At 44.3% G+C, this 14,798-nt stretch overlaps 1 pseudogene; it reads left to right on the top strand.

Moving 5' to 3' along the window:
• Nucleotides 1-213: 213 nt before the first annotated feature.
• LOC100937589 (serine/arginine-rich splicing factor 3-like) lies at nt 214-1,503 on the top strand (annotated as a pseudogene).
• The last annotated feature ends 13,295 nt before the right edge of the window (nt 1,504-14,798 follow it).

Below are 14,798 nucleotides of genomic sequence, written 5' to 3'. Positions count from 1 at the left end.
AACAAACCTGCACATTGTGCACATGTACCCTAGACTTAAAGTATAATAAAATAAAATAAAATAAAATAAAATAAAATAAAATAAAATTCAGGCGCCATTTCATGGACGCCGGGTGAGGGAGAGCATTGGTGGGTGTTGGGCTGGAGGAAAGCAGGAAGGCCCATCGGAGCATGTGGATTTAAGCCGCTGCGTTTTTTAACCCTAGATCTCGAAATGCATCGTTATTCCTGTCCATTGGACTGAAAGGTTTATGTAGGCAATCTTGGAAACAATGGCAACAAGACCGAATTGGAGCGGGCTTTTGGCTACTATGGACCACTCCGAAGTGTGTGGGTTGCTAGAAACCCACCCGGCTTTGCTTTTGTTGAATTTGAAGATCCCCGAGATGGAGCTGATGCAATTCCATCCCCGAGAGCTAGATGGAAGAACACTATGTGGCTGCCGTGTAAGAATGGAACTGTCCAATGGTGAAAAAAGAAGTAGAAATCATGGCCCACCTCCCTCTTGGGGTCGTCGCCCTCAAGATGATTATCGTAGGAGTAGTCCTCCACCTCCTTGCAGATCTCCAAGAAGGAGAAGCTTCTCTCGCAGCTGGAGCAGGTCGCTTTCTAGAGATAGGAGAAGAGAGAGATCGCTGTCTCGGGAGAGAAATCACAAGCCGTCCCGATCCTTCTCTAGGTCTCGTAGCCAATCTAGGTCAAATGAAAGGAAATAGAAGACAGTTTGCAAGAGAAGTGGTGTACAGGAAATTACTTCATCTGACAGGAGTATGTACAGAAAATTCAAGTTTTGTTTGAGACTTCATAAGCTTGGTGCATTTTTAAGATGTTTTAGCTGTTCAAATCTGTTTGTCTCTGGAAACAGTGACACAGAGGTGTAATTCTCTATGGTTTGAAATGGATCATATGAGGCATGTAATACCAAGAATTGTTACTTTACAATGTTCCCTTAAGCAAGATTGAATTTGCTTTGAACTTTAGTTACGCATAGACTGACAATAAACCTCTAAACCTGCCCAGCGGAAGTGTGATTTTTTTTTTTTTTAAATACAGCAACAACTGGCAAAAATTGAACTAAGATTTACTTTTTTTCCGTAGCTGGGATATAGGATGCAGCTATAGTTGAACAAGCAGTCTTTAAAAACTGCTGTGAAACACAGGCCATCAGGTAAAAATAAACGCTGCACTATTAAATTACAGGTTGTTGAAAAATCCAACTTTCATCCTGGGCAGAGGTTGCCTAGTTGGTATAGAATCTGTTAAGTTTCAAGAAAGTTTGCCTTTGCTTTAGGTCATAAGTTATTTATTTGATTGCTGTATATGAATACATGGCTGTTCGTGACATTCTTTATGTGCAAATTTGAGATTTCAAAAATGTCCTGCCAGTTTAAGGGTACATTGTAGAGCCGAACTTTGAGTTACTGGGCAAGATTTTTTTTTCATGCTGTCATTTGTAGTATGTTTTATGAGAATCCTTGGGATTAAAGTTTTGGTTACAAATTGTTGTTTAACTTGAAAGCCTGTTTTTCCTTGCAAACTCAAATCTGTGAGCTTGGTACCAAGTCCAGGTATAACATTCCTATTGGAAGCCATACTTATATTTTCTTGTAAAGTGCTTTTGAATTAATAAAATATTAGAAAAAAAATTCAGATTGCTGAAATTTTGGGGAGATTAATTTGAGTAATAATAAAATTCTGGTCTCCTGTACAGCCAGTTCTGCATGAATTAAACTCCTTCTGTATTCTAATTCCCCTGTCTTTTTTTTTTTTTTTTTTGAGATGGCGTGAAAGCAAGTTTATTAAGAAAGTAAAGGAATTAAGTAAATTATTAAGAAAGTAAAGTAAAGGGAGTCTCACTCTGTCACCTAGGCTGGAGTGTAGAGGTGAGATCTTGGCTCACTGCAAACTCTGCCTCCTGAGTTCAAGCAATTCTCTGCCTCAGCCTTCTGAGTAGCTGGGATTACAGGAGTCTGCCACCACGCCTGGCTAATTTTTTGTATTTTTTGTAGAGACGGGGTTTCAGCATGTTGGCCAGGCTGGTCTCGAACTCCTGACCTTGTGATTTACCAACCTCAGCCTCCCAAAGTGCTGGGATTACAGGCGTGAGCCACTGCGCCTGGCCACAGTTCCCCTGTCTTGATACATCAGCTTTGTCTAGGCAGCAGGCAAGGAAAACCTGTTGAGTCATTACACTGCCACAGCCCCCAAATGAAAGTTATATATCTTTGAGTTTTCCCTCCTCCTCTGGGCACCCTCTGAGTTATGAAGGTTCCTCCTGAAACCAGGGCCACATAAAGTAAGGGAGGAGACCACGCCTCATATTGTCTTATGCCCAATTTCTGCCTCCAAAAAAAGAAGAAGTAAAAACTAGAAGAAGTAAAAGGCAGAAATGAAATCCACAGGCAGACAGCCTGGCGCCGTGCCCTGGGCCTGGTTAAAGATTGACCCCTGACCTAACCAGTTATGTTATCTATAGATTGCAGACATTGTATGGAAAAGCATTGTGAAAATCCCTGTCCTGTTCTCTTCCGTTCTGATTACCAGTGCATGCAGCCCCCAGTCACGTACCCCTACTTGCTCAATCAATCACGACCCTCTCACGTGGACCCCCTTAGAGTTGTGAGCCCTTAAAAGGGACAGGAATTGCTCACTCCGGGAGCTTGGTTTTTTGGAGATGTGTCTTGCCGATCTCCTGGCCAAATAAAGCCCTTCCTTCTTTAACTCAGTATCTGAGGGGTTTTGTCTACAGCTTGTCCTGCTACAAAAGGAGCACATTATTTCAGTCAGCACTGTGCTGATCTGTGTTGACTCCCAGGATGGGAACAGGACAATATTTCCCAAACTTTAATCATTTCAGAAGCTGCCTTATGACTTTTGCCATTTCCACTTATCATCTGTACTGTTCAATCCCTTTTCTTCAGGTTTTTAAAGATTAATTTTTTTTTCATTTTTTCATTTTTTTTTTTTTTTTTGAGACAGAGTCTTGCTCTGTCACCCAGACTAGAGTGCAGTGGCGTGATCTTGGCTCACTGCAAACTCTGCCTCCTGGGTTCAAGCGATTCTCCTGCCTCAGCCTGCCACTGTGCCCAGCTAATTTTTGTATTTTTAGTAGAGATAGGGTTTCACCATCTTGGCCAGGCTGGTCTTGAACTCCTGACCTCGTGATCCACCCGCCTTGGCCTCCCAAAGTGTTGGGATTACAGGCGTGAGCCACCGTGCCTGGCTTTAAATCTGTTTTAAAAAGAAATCTGGGAATTCACTATCACTCGACTTAAATAGAAGGTAACTGTAAAAACATATGCAATAAAATGATTAAGTTCTGACTAGATACAGTTTTAAAATAAATTAGCAAAGTGGCTGGAGCTAGGATTCAAACCCAGGATTGAGCCAGAGGCAAGGTCTTCACAACAGTGATTCATGTACCGCCTAACGGTGCCATTTAGGAAACCACTGGGGAGGAATGTAGTAGAATGGAACTTGCTGAGAGTGACAGCCAGTAAGGAATGGTGGAGGGTGGGGACTGAAATTTAATGGGAAGCCTTGGAATAGGGTTGCCAGATATATTACAGGACACTCAGTTAAATTTGGATAAAAGTATGTCACAACTAAAAAGGTATTTGTTTATTTGAAATTCAAACTTAACGGGAGATCCTGCATTCTTATTAACTAAACCTGGCAATCCTAAAAACTTAACGGGAGGTCCTGCATTCTTATTAACTACACCTGGCAATCCCACCTAGGCATCAAGGGCATGATTCCAGCAGGAAATTTATCCTCAGGGAGAGGCAGGCAGTAGTTGCGTCTGTGAGGCCTGTGGTAAGACTAACCCGTGTCACTAGGCGGCAGTAGAGAACCGAGCAAAGCAGGGGGAGGGGCTGATAGTGGGGAGAGGAGCAGACGGGTGTGGGACTTTGGGGCCGCTCTAGGTCCTCATGCAGAATCTCAAATCAAATTAGCAAAAGACAGGAACAGGCAGCTCACAGACGAACAGCTTATACATGGCTAATAAACAAGAAAAGACGGGCTGGGCGCAGTGGCTCACGCCTGTAATCCCAGCACGTTGGGAGGCTCCGGCAGGCGGATCACCTGAGGTCAGGAGTTCGAGACCAGCGTGGCCAACACGGCGAAACCCCATCTCTACTAAAAATACAAAACATTAGCTGGGCGTGGTGGTGGGCACATGTAATCCCAGCTACTCAAGAGCCTGAGGCAGGGGAATCACTTGAACCTGGGATGCGGAGCTTTCAGTGAGCCAAGATCGTGCCATTGCACTCCAGCCTGGAGGACAAAAGTGAAACTCTGCCTCAGAAGAAAGAAAGAAAAAAAAAAAGAAAAAAAAAGATGCATAGTCCCACTCATAATTGAATTAATCAACCTAAAATGAGTTCTTTTCCATCTCTCAGATTGGCAAAAATTTAAATATCAAAAAGATTACTGTGTTGTAGAAGTGTGAGAAAATACTATGTAGAGCAGAGACTGGTCACAAAAATTCAGGGATTGGAGTTTTTAAGGTTAATTTGTTGGGTAGAGTCTCGGGAAGTGGGGAATGCTAATTGGTCAGGTTGGAGATGAAATCATAGGGAACTGAAGCTGTCCTCTTGTGCTGAGTCAGTTCCTGGATGGGGGCCACAAGACCAGATGAGCCAGTTTATTGATCTGGGTGGTGTCAGCTGATCGATCGAGTACAGGATCTGCAAACTATCTCAAGCACTGATCTTAGGTTTTACTGTAACCTAAGATGTTATCCCCAGGAGCAATTTGGGGAGGTTTAGAATATTGCAGTCTCCAGCTGCATCTCTCAGATTGGCAAAAATTAAAATATCAAAAAAGATTACTAGTACTCTGTTGTGAAAGTGTGAGAAAATACTATGTGAGTAGAGACTGGTGCATCCTCTTTGGATTAATATCAAAAGAAGAGATGCACATAGCCTTTAATCAATGATGTAACTCCCAGGGATTTATGAGACAGATTTACTCTCCCTTAGATGTGGAGACATAAAAGGTTGTAAGTGCAACCTGGAGCTGGGTTGCTAGTCCATAAAGCACTTTGGATATCAATGTCAACTCTGCCAGCTGTGATGTCATTTGACCAATGGGAGGAGAGAGGGGAAGCGCTGGCTTAGGAAGCTGAATGTTATCCACTCCCTCTCCCTGCCCCCTACAGCTTTTTCCCCCCAACTGTGGCTGCTCTGGGAAGCAGAAGTAAATATTGATTTTTAGAACCATCTAGACCTGATGTCAAATTCTGGTTCTGTCACTTACTTGCTGTGTGACCTTGTCCTAGCAAGTTCATCTCTCTTTTTATTTTATTTTATTTTATTTTGATACGGAGTCTTGCTCTGTCGCCCAGGCTGGGTGCGGTGGCGCAATCTCGGCTCACTGCAAGCTCTGCCTCCTGGGTCCACGCCATTCTCCTGCCTCAGCTTCCCAAGCAGCTGGGACTACAGGCGCCTGCCACCACGCCCGGCTAATTTTTTGTATTTTTTGTAGAGACAGGGTTTCGCCATGTTGTCCAGGCTGGTCTCGAACTCCTAACCTCAGGTGATCCACCCACCTCGGCCTCCCAAAGTTCTGGGATAACAGGCGTGAGCCATCACACCTGGCCTCACCTCACCTTTTCATTCATTTGATGATACATGTATTCAAAAATATTTATTGAGAATTTACTACTAGGCACTGCAATTTTGTGGTGAACAAGACAAAGTCTCTTTATCTCTAAGAGCTTTCAGGCATGCAGGGTTGTTGGGGAGACACAATAAACAAGAAAACTAATAAATGGTGTAATATGGGAATGGTAGTAGATACTATAAAGACAATAAGATAAGATGGTTGGGTATGGTGGCTCACGCCTGTAATCCCAACCAGGGCAGGAGGATCTCTTGAGCCCAGGAGTTTGAGACAAGCCTGGGAAACATAGTGAGACCTTGTCTCTACTATAAACAAAAAATTAGCTGGTGTGGTGGTGTGCACCTGTGGTCCCAGCTACTTGGGAGGCTGAGGCAGGAGTATCGCCTCAGCCCGAGAGGTGGAAGCTGCAGTGAGCCGTGATGGTGTCATTGCATTCCTGCCTGGGCAACAGAGTGAGACCCTGTCTCAAAACAAAAAACAAACAAAAACAATAAAATAAGATAAAATGATAGAGTGACCAGGGATGTTGCTTATATGTAATAGGAGATGGCAATTCTGTTTCACAGGGTTGACATCAAAATTACATAAGATACTACATATGAAGCACTTAGCATTGTGCCAAGACACAGTATTAATTATGGTAACAATTACTGAATGTTTGTAATGTGCTAGATACTGTTCCAAGTACTATGGGTAGACTAACTCATGTAATGACCTTGTTTTCCAGATAAGGAAACTGAAGCACAGGTAGGTTGAATTACTTGCCTAAAGTCAGGGAATTAGCAGAGGATAGAACTATGACATTCTGGCTTCAGAGCCTATGGTTTTAACTGTTTTATTAAATATTAGTGTCTGTCTGTCTTTCATATCTTGATTAACGGGGGATGGAGGGCCCCGAGGAGGGCCTGTTCAAATCTGTAGGAGATGTGGGGGTTGGAGGCCAGGTGGGACCTAAGGCAGCTTGTGGAGCAAATGCAAGGGCACTGGAAGGTGAGTCACCATGTAACCTGGTGACGCTACTATATGACAAGAAAGTGAGAATTGAGGATAATGGAGTCATGCGATAATGGGATAAAGAAGGTGTCTTAATTGGCTCAGGCTCTGGCTGTGATAACAAAATATAGTTGATCCTTGAACAACATGAGTTTAAACTGTGCAGGTCCACTTATATATGGGATTTTTTCCCCCATAAATACATTGAAAATTTTTTTTTGAGATTTGCGACTATTTAAAAATACAGATCAGCCAGGCATGGTGGCTCATGCCTGTAATGCCAGCACTTTGGGAGGCCGAGGTGGGTGGATCACCTGGCATTAGGAGTTTGAGACCACCTTGGCCAACATAGTGAAACCTCATCTCTACTAAAAGTACAAAAATTATCCAGGTGTAGTGGCTCATGTGTATAGTCCCAGCTACTTAGGAGGCTGAGGCAGAAGAATTGCTTGAACCCAGGAGGCAGAGGTTGCAGTGAGCCAAGATTGCGCCACTGCACTCCAGACTGGGTGACAGAGCGAGACTCCATCTCAAAAATAAAAATAAAATAAAAATACAGATGAACCATGTAGCCTGGAAATAAATATAAAAAATAAGAAAAAGTTAGGTATGTCATGAATACATAAAATACATGTAGATATTAGTCTATTTTATCACTTACTACCATAAAATAGACACAAATCTATTATAAAAAGTTAAAGTTCATAAAAACGTATACACACATACACAGACAGCACATGGCGCCATTTGAAGTCAAGAGAAACGTATGTAAATGTAAAGATGCAGTATTAAATCATAATTGTATACAGTAACAGTAGGATATATTATACTACTATAATAATTTCCTAGCCACTTCCTGTTGCTGTTGTGGTGAGCTCAAGCATGGCGAGTACCCACTTAAAACAGTGTGTGACGCTGATCATCTCTGAGTGAGCAAGTGAGTAGTTAATCTCTCCAGGAAATTATACATCACAGTAAAAAGTGATTTCTTAGGGCGAGCGCAGTGGCTCACGCCTGTAATTCCGGCACTTCGGGAGGCTGAGGTGGGTGGATCACCTGAGGTCAGGAGTTTGAGACCAGCCTGGCCAACATGGCGAAACCCTATCTCTACTGAAAACACAAAAAATTAGCTGGGCATGATGGAAGGCGCCTGAATTTCCAGCTACTTGGGAGGCTGAGGCAGGAGATTCGCTTGAACCCAGGAGGTGGAGGTTGTAGTGAGCCAAGATCACGCCACTGCCCTCCAGCCAGGGCGACAAGAGTGAAACGCTGTCTTAAAAAAAAAAAAAAAAGTAATTTCTTGTTGTTCTGCTGTTTTTTCTTTTTTGTTTTTGTTTTGAGACAAAGTCTCACTCTGTCACCTGGGCTGCAGTGCAGTGGCGCAATTTCTGCTCACTGCAACCTCCGCCTCCTGGGTTCAAGCAAATCTCATGCCCGAGCCTCCAGAGTAGCTGGGATTATAGGTGTGTACCACCTCGCCTGGCTAATTTTTTTTTTTTTTTTTTTTTTGAGACGGAGTCTCGCTCTGTCGCCAGGCTGGAGTACAGTGGTGTGATCTCGGCTCACTGCAACCTCCGCCTCCCGGGTTCAAGCCATTCTCCTGTCTCAGCCTCCTAAGTAGCTGGGACAATAGACATGCGCCACCATGCCCAGCTCATTTTTGTATTTTTAGTAGAGATGGGGTTTCACCATGTTGGCCAGGATGGTCTCAATCTCTTGACCTCAAGTGATCCACCTGCCTCAGCCTCCCAAAGTGCTGGGATTACAGGCGTGAGCCACCGTGCCCGGCTAATGTTTGTATTTTTAATAGAGACGAGGTTTCACCATGTTGGCCAGGCTGGTCTCAAACTCCAGACCTCAGGTGATCCACCTCCCTCGGCCTCCCAAAGTGCTGGGATTACAGGCGTGAGCCACTGCGCCCGGCGGCTTTTGACTCCTTTTACGACATGGACCTTTCTGTGATACAGAGACTGAAACTAAAGCATATGGTTGGAGAAGGATTGGTATTGTATAGACAAAAAATTTAGAGACATGAAAAAGCAAAAAAGACAAATTACAATGTATTTTCATAAAGTTACACCAAGTGTGCCTGCCTCTCTTGTTTCCCCTTTCACCTCCTTTAGCTTTGTCATCCCTGAGACAACAACATCAACTGCTCCTCTTCCCCTACCTCCTCAGCCTACTCACTGTGAGAATGATGAGAATGAAGTCCTTTATGGTGACCCTCTTCCACTTAATGAATAGTATATATATTTTACCTTATGATTTTCTTAATAACATTTTCTTTATTCTAGCTTACTTTGTAAGAATAAAGTATATAATACATGTAACATATGGAAGATGTGTTAACTTACTGTTTATATTATCAGTAGGGCTTCTGGCCAACAGTAGGCCAGTAATTATGTTTTGGGGGAGTCAAGAATTATATGTGGATTTTTGACTATATGGTGGGTTGGTTCCCCTCACCCTTGCGTTGCTCAAGGGTCAACTCTACTATACAATGGATGGCTTAAAAAACAGACATTATTTTTTCACTGTTCTGGAGGCTGGAAGTCCAAGATTGTGGTGTCAGCATAGTTGAATTCTGGTGAGGGCTTTCTTCCTCACATGGTTTGGGGTCAGGGGAGTGAGAAATCAAAAGCAGCTTTCTGGTGTCTCTCATTATAAGGGCACTAATCCAACATGAGCACCCCACACTCATAACCTCATCTAATCCTAACGTCCTCCTGTAGGCCCCATCTCCAAATACCAGCACATTGGGCATTAAGGCTTCCACATATAAATTTTGGGGGATCACAATTCAGTCCCTAGCAGAGGGGATTGACAGGACCTGTGGAATTTATTGCCAGAATCATCTGGATCCACAAAGCTCTCCCTGGTCAGGAAGATAGCAGATGAAACACGATAGGAAAAATATCAAGTCCTGAATTTAGATCCAGAAAACTGTGAAGTACAGGATGGAAGAAAATATTTTGGAATTTAATTAACTGCAACCTCAACCTAAGGCAGCAAGGACAATGTGATCATCAAAAGAGCTGACTCTTCCCCTCTGGTCACATGCAAGCACTATTTTTTTTTTGAGATGAGTCTTGCTCTGTGGCCCAGGCTGGAGTGCAGTGGCTTGATCTCGGCTCACTGCAACCTCCGCCTCCTGGGTTCAAGCGATTCTCCTGCCTCAGCTGGGATCACAAGCACGTGCCACCATGCCTGGCTAATTTTTGTATTTTTAGTAGAGACGGGGTTTCACCATGTTGGCCAGGCTGGTCTTGAACTCCTGACCTCAGGTGATCCACCCACCTCAGCCTCCCAAAGTGTTGGGATTACACGGGTGAGCCACCGTGCCCAGCCTCTCATACCACTTTCTAAGGTCACAGCTTAGGAAGCTTGGTTGCCATGTCCAAACAAATCTTGCCATCTGCAACCTTCTTCCCCAGATATTTCCCAACAGCCTCAGTTGTCCTATTGCTTGTGTACTTTATGAAACATTGATATATTAATTTTAACTATTACATAACTTACTGCAATACATTAGACCTTTGTATAGATAGAAAGTGTCAAGGGTCAAGAAAAATGCATGAAATAAAAATTAAAGGCTGACCCACTGTGCCTGGCCAGTGATTTATATTATATTCTTTATGCTTTATTATGCTTTCTAAAGTTCTCATAATCAATATATATGTTACTTTTTTTTTTTTTGAGGTGGAGTTTCCCTCTTGTTGCCCAGGCTGGGATGCAATGGCACAATCTCGGCTCACTGCAACCTCTGCCTCCCAGGTTCAAGTGATTCTCCTACCTCAGCCTCCCAAGTAGCTGGGATTACAGGTGCCCGCCACCACACCTGGCTATTTCATTTATTTATTTATTTGTTTATTTATTTATTTATTTATTTATTTATTCATTGTAGTTTTGGTAGAGATGGGGTTTCACCATGTTGTCCAGGCTGGTCTCGAACTCCTGACCTCAGGTAATCCACCCACCTTGGCCTCCCAAAGTGCTGAGATTACAGGCATGAGCCACCGCGCCCAGCCTATGTTACCTTCGTAACTATAAAGGTTCTTTATAATAGCCTATAAGGCAAAAAATATTTCCCCTAAGTTTTGAAAAGGGCCATACTGCGATGACAGAATCATGATACTGGAAGGAACTGCTTAAAAATCTTTTGAATGGGTCTTCATGCCTCCCCTCCACACTCCACTGTCACTACTCCAGTTCAGATCTTCTGCATTCTTCTTGTGGACTATTGCAACAGCTTCCTAATTGTTCCCCTTACCTCCAGTACTGACTATGCCCTCCCATTCTCCACATTGGTTGCTGCTGGAATGATCTTTCTACAGTGAAAATCTGATAATTCACCTCCTATCTGAAAATCTTCACGGCTCCCATGAACTTCATCACAAAGTTGAAACTCTAGCAGAGCAGGCCCCCACCACAATCTGGTCCTCAAACACACACCTCTTCCTGCTTCCTTGCCCGCCATTCTCCCTGGTACCCTAAGCTCCAGATACACCTAGTCATTTTCTGTCACTCCTCTGCATCTTTGCACACATGCGATATTTTGGCTGGTAAACCCTGCCTTTTCTTTTTTCTTTTTTTTTTTTTTTGAGATGGAGTTTTGCTCTTTGGCCCAGGCTGGAGTGCAGTGGTGTGATCTTGGCTCACTGCAACCTCCACCTTCTGGTTTCAAGCGACTCTTCTGCCTCAGCCTCTGGAGTAGCTGGGATTACAGGTGCCTGCCACCACACCCGGCTGATTTTTGTATTTTTAGTAGAGACAGGGTTTCGCCATGTTGGCCAGGCTGGTCTCGAACTCCTGACCTCGTCATCTGCCCGCCTCGGCCTCCCAGAGTGCTGGGATTACAGGTGTGAACCACTGTGCCCAGCCCCAACCTTGCCTATCTTTTAAGCTATCAGATGTCCCTTCCCTAGGAAGCCTTCTCAGACATCTCTCTCTGAAGGCAGCATTAGCCTTTCTTGGTACTCAATCTATTTACGGATTTATTGATTCTTATGTCTGTCTCCCACATAAAGACGCACCTCCTTAAAGACTGTTATGTGTTAACTTTTAAATAAATGCTCACATGTGCAAGGTCCTGTAGTAGGCATTGGCATATCAAAAAATAAATTGTTTTCTTGGCCGGGCGCGCTAGCTCACGCCTGTAATCCTAGCACTTTGGGAGGCTGAGGCAGGTGGACCACTTGAGGTCAGGACTTTGAGGCCAGTCTGGCCAACATGGTGAAACCCCGTTTCTACTAAAAATAAAAAAATTAGTTGGGTGTGGTGGAACGTGCCTGTAGTCCCAGCTACTCGGGAGGCTGAGGCAGGAGAATTGCTTGAACCTGGGAGGCAGAGGTTGCAGTGAGCTGAGATTGCACCACGACACTCCAGTCTGGAAGACAGAGTGAGACTCTGTCTTAAAATGTATATATATAGTTTTCTTTGCCTCTGCCCAGCACCTAGCACATGCTTATTCGATGAATGGCTCAATGAATGAGTTATTAGAACAGAGGTTCAGACTTTGGTGTGCATATGAATCGCTTCAAGAGCTTGTTAAAATACAGATGTCAGGGCCTCACCCTAAAGCCCTGGCATCAGAACTTGTTAGGTGAAGTTTGGTCATGTATATGTCTAACAAGCTTCCCAGTGATTCTGATGCATTCCAGTTTGTGAATGTTGAGAAACCCACTTATTTTCAGAAAAGGCCATCCCTAAGTCATTCTAGGCAGTTAAAGGCCCACTCTGAGTTTAAGTTTCCTCAAAGGAAGGAAAGCACAATTTTTTTTCTTTTTTTTTTTTTTTTTGAGACAGAGTCTCGCTATGTCACCAGGCTGGTGTGCAGTGGCGCGATCTTGGCTCACTGCAACCTCCGCCTCCCAGATTCATGCGATTCTCCCACCTCAGCCTCCCAAGTAGCTGGGATTACAGGCACATGCCACTACACCCAGCTAATTTTTGTATTTTTAGTAGAGATGGGGTTTCACCATGTTGGTCAGGATGGTCTCGATCTCCTGACCTCGTGATCCGCCTGCCTTGGCCTCCCAAAGTGCTGGGAATACAGGCATGAGACACCACACCCGGCCAGGAAAGCACTATTTACTCAATACTTATTAAGCATCAGGTGCCGTATATTTAGGTGCATTATATACTTTTCTCATTTAATTCCCACAAAAACTCTCTGAGGGAACTACTTGTCTCCTGATTTCAAAGAAAATTGAGGCCCAGAAAGATTCTGTCACTCGCTCAGGAGAAATTGCTGTGGTGAGAGTCTAACCAGAAGTGGTTGGCCTCCAGAGCTGTTTCCGTGGCCCCAGGCTGCCTCCCATACCTGTCACAGCCAATGCCTCTCTGCTATGTGCCTTGTGTTTGCTGTCCCCAAATACCCACCAACAAACTAGTGCTGGTCCCTGATAGTGCTTTCACCAGGCCTAAGAGAAATGGGAAAAATAAAGTAATGCAACTCTTTTTACTAAATGATTGACCTCAATTCTGAGATTATTTTCTTCATTTTTATGGTTAAAATGTCTTTTATTTCATAAAGTGATGATGATGGTAGTGGATTGTTTCCTTTTTTAATGTCTGTACTTGGTAAAATAAAAAAAAGTAGGGAACCCTAGTTTGGCATCAAAGTTTTGTTGTTGTTGTTGTTGTTTGTTTGTTTGCTTTTTTGAGGAAGAGTCTGGCTCTGTCACCCAGGCTGGAGTGCAATGGCGCGATTTTAGCTCACTGCAACCTCCTCCTCCCAGGTTCAAGCAATTCTCCTGTCTCAGCCTCCTGAGTTGCTGACACTACAGGCGCATGCCACCACGCTTGGCTAATTTTTTTTTTTTTTTGTATTTGTATTTGTATTTTTTTTTTTAGTAGAGAAAGGGTTTCACCATGTTGGTCAGGCTGATTTCGAACTCCTGATCTCAGGTGATCTGCCTGCCTCAGCCTCCCAAAGTGCTGGGATTACAGACATGAGCCACCACACCTGGCTAGCATTAAATTTTTTTTTTTGAGATGGAGTCTCGCTCTGTTGCCCAGGTTGGAGTGCAGTGGCGTGATCTTGGCTTACAGCAACTTCCACCTCCCGGGTTCAAGCGATTCTCCTGCCTCACCCTCCAGAGTAGCTGGGACTACAGGCGTGTGCCACCACGCCTGGCTAATTTTTTGTATTTTTAGTAGAGATGGGGTTTCACCATGTTAGCCAGGCTGGTCTCGATCTCCTGACCTCGTGATCCACCTGCCTTGGCCTCCCAAAGTGCTGGGATTGCAGGTGTGAGTCACCGCACCAGCCAGAGTTTTTAAAAATGATTCAAGGCTGGGCTTAGTGGCTCATGCCTGTAATCCCGGCACTTTGGGAGGCCGAGGTGGGAGGATCACTTGAGCTCAGGAGTTCAAGACTAGCCTGGGTAAGACAGTGAGATTGTTGTTTTAGGTAGCTAGTCAGGCATAAGCAGGGCAGGAGGGGCTCCCTGCTATACCCCTGCCATACGTATACCACGAATGTCAGGTGACCATCAGGTGATGGTCAGGCAGTTATTCACTGGCTCTTTAAAACAATAATTGGTCACAGCCAGCACCAGGAAAAGTCAGAATACCCAAAACTGGTCATCAACAGCTTTCTGATAAGATCCCAGGAGTTGGGCAAGTTGGCTTAAGCATGGGCATTAAGAGGCAAAATGGTGGAGTTGAACTGGTATATGACCTTCGTCTAGGAATGCTAGACTGGCAAGGGAAGAACACCTCAAGTGAGCATGTGTACAACTCCAGTAAACACACTGCACATGCTCTTATTCCAAGTGCTAGCAGGCCACTGCACATGCGGACAGCTTACCCCAAGGAAAGGATCAGGGGAGAGGTAAACTGCAAGACCCTAGAAATATGCAATGTATAAAACCCCAAGGTGGCCAGGCGTGGTGGCTCATGCATGTAATCCCAGCACTTTGGGAGGCTGAGGCGGGTGGATCACCTGAGGTGAGGAGTTCGAGATCAGCCTGGCTAACATATGAAACCCCATCTGTACTAAAAACACAAAACTAAGTCGGGCGTGATGGTGGGTGCCTGTAATCCCAGCTACTCAGGAGGCTAAGTCAGGAGAATTGCTTGAACCCGGGAGGCGGAGGTCGCAGTGAGCCAACATTGCGCCATTGCACTCCAGCCTGGGTGACAGAGCAAGACTCCATCTCAAAACAAAACAAA

Source organism: Pongo abelii, chromosome 9 (genome assembly GCF_028885655.2).
Source record: "Pongo abelii isolate AG06213 chromosome 9, NHGRI_mPonAbe1-v2.0_pri, whole genome shotgun sequence".
In the NCBI taxonomy this organism is placed as follows: Eukaryota; Metazoa; Chordata; class Mammalia; order Primates; family Hominidae; genus Pongo; species Pongo abelii.
This window is presented reverse-complemented; position numbering and strand designations above follow the sequence as displayed.